This window comes from Nematolebias whitei, chromosome 8, assembly GCF_014905685.2.
Source record: "Nematolebias whitei isolate Nwh7 chromosome 8, NemWhi1, whole genome shotgun sequence".
NCBI lineage: Eukaryota > Metazoa > Chordata > Actinopteri > Cyprinodontiformes > Rivulidae > Nematolebias > Nematolebias whitei.
Window position 1 is genome coordinate 11,634,357 of NC_056505.1, and position 2,718 is coordinate 11,637,074.

Here is a 2,718-nt window from a genome sequence, read left to right on the forward strand (position 1 = left end):
TCAGGAAGAGTCCTCGGCATCGGAGCCCCAGTGGTTTTGGTGAGGACCTCTTGGATCCTGCTCTGCACCACCGTGTCATGACATGAACAGGCTCAGAGGAGAGACATGTGGGGAGGAAGACACGCAGCAGCAGCCGGATCATGGTTTTTAAGGGAGAGAAGCTCAGGCTTCGTCTCTGCAGAGGACGGAGGGGAGGGGAGGAGTGCTCTCTGGACCAGTGTCTACTCTTCTTACAGGAGGAGTGTGGGGGGAGCAGGGAGGCAGGAGGAGACGCTTTCATTTGAATCTGGACCTGTGTGCACCGTCCCATGTCCAAACTTGTCTTCTGAAATATAATTAACCCGAGGAATGAGCGGGATCATTAAGAATTCAACTTTAAGGAAGAAAAGATCATTGATTGATTGATCATTTTATTATAATATTGATATTTAGACAGACAATTTGGTGTTGAAGCCAAAACTGAGTTCTTAAAGTTAAACTAGCAGAACACTAACGAAAAGACAAAAGTTACAAACCTAAAACTTAAAACAGCAAAAGGCTAGTTAAAATACCAAAAGCTAAAAATAGCAAAAGCCTTGCTAGCAGCTTAAAGTAGCAAAAAGCTAACTAAAAGCTAAAGTAGATGGGTAGCTAAAATTTTATAAAGGCAAGCTAAAATACTAAAAGGCTATAAGAACTAAAGTAGCAAAAGACGAGCTAGAAGCTAAAAGAAGCAAAAGGCTGACTAAAAGACTAGTTTGAAACTAAAAGTAACAAAAGACTTGCAAAACGCTAACTCAAGGCAGAATGGTAGCTAAATGCTAAAAACAGCTAAACTGCATGAAAAATAAATCAAACTAATTTTCCCTGCTGCGTCATCTTCCAATTCATGCATTTTGGTTATCTGTTTGTTTTGTACTCGTTCCAGCTGTTCATAGCATTCATGTACACTCTGCATGCTGTTTTCTCAGACCAAAAACTACACATTCGTAAAAGTCGTCAAAATATACCTCTATGATAACATCACTTACTTTTTGTTTTCGTGTTCATCAACAGAAATGTGAATCTAAAAGTCAAACAAAACACTCATCCTGAGCAGACATGTATTCGTCAGTTTTATCAAAGATTAGAGGGCAAACATTTGTTCATTACAAATAGGTTTTCAACAGTTACGTCCATAAAACTGTCTCTTATTTTTCACATTTCCTTCATCTGTTGTCAATCAGCAGGATTCCTGCAGTGATATTTCTTCTCGGTTCAAAGAAACAAAGACAAAATGCCTTCAAGCTGTACTTTCAGCCACTGCTCAGTTCAGGTTTAAAGGCTTTTCTGAAGTGAGGCTTTAATCCCGTTTGCTGCACATCAAGGGTCAGTTTTTTGTGATTTATGCCTAAAAAGCCACTGAGACATGACTACATCCCTCCTGCTTTGTCTCAGTCCATGGGAAACAAGCAGGCAGACAATACAGTGAGCCCATAAATCTGCAGCCTGATGGCAACAGTGTCTATCAATTTATTTATTTAACTGAAGTACAAAAGAGGTTTGTGTATGTGGTGATGGACCTACCACAGACTCGTCTTCCTCTGTGCTGTTTTATGCTGTTTTACTTCTGGAAATGACCCAAACGTGAGTCAAAAAGGATTTGAAAAGGTTATGGTTAGGTATTTGGAAGATAATGAGTGGCTGCACGTTACATTTCTGCACTGGGGGAGGTGTTTTCTGGGAGAAATGCTTCCTGGAGCAGAGAGAGGATGATTTTGAGAAATGTAGGCTGTGAATGAAAACAACCCGACAAACAGCAGAGTTTCACACAGAGTTTATCTCTGAGCTGATATCAGCTGACCCCATCCCAACCCAGCTCTGGAAGAGGAACTAATAAAAACAACAGTAATGGGGCGTACAGGGAGTTCCTCTAACAGGAACCACTGAAACCAACATACAGCATGAATAATTAGCCTTATGTAGAAAGGCATGTTGAATAAAAAGCAACTATTTTGGGGTTTAAAAGCTAATTGCTTTACTGGAAAGAACACACCCTCACTATTAAAGCACAAATGGTGTGTTTTATGAAACATCTGGAAAATCTACCTATGTGCAGCTAAACTACACAGGCCAATATGTCAGTTATAATAAAAACAACTGTTCTTTGTGAATTTTATTTATTAGTTGCATTTTTAGTGGCCCCAAGCTAAATGTTTAAGATCTATTTTATTGTCTAAATCTTTGCTGCAGACAAAGCTGAAAACCGATCCAGACTGTAGTGCAGGAAGCTTCAAGGATCTGGGCCAATCCCAGAATGAGTCACATTTTTCTTCCTCCAGGAGACACAAGACAAACTGACCCCTTAAGTCCTCCAGTTCCACTAATGTTCAAATGACAGTGACAAGTTGGAACCTGGAAATAAATCAAGATATTTAGTTGGTTGTAGGTGAAAATGGTGGACGTTAACACAGGGAAACTTTCTGACTGAATAAAAAAAAAAAGTCATTATGTTTTGTGGCAGTGTGAATATCTCTTTGTCTCATTTGTCTCTATGTGTCCCCTGCCTCTCACAAAGTGACTGATGAGATCAGTGTCAGCTCACTGCGATCTGGAATAGAAAAAGTCAGTCAGAAAAATTAAGGGACAGATGGATGGAAGGATGGATTGATGGATGGATGGATGGATGGATGGATGGATGGATGGATGGATGGATGGATGGATGGATGGATGGATGGATGGATGGATGGATGGATGGAT

General features: G+C 40.1%; 1 protein-coding gene across 1 annotated transcript in view; it reads right to left on the reverse strand.

Annotated features, from left to right (window-relative positions):
* Window positions 1–2,718, reverse strand: part of tmem8b (transmembrane protein 8B) — a 1,109,927-nt gene that overhangs the window by 882,601 nt on the left and 224,608 nt on the right. The gene's annotated exons all lie outside the window — the stretch shown is intronic.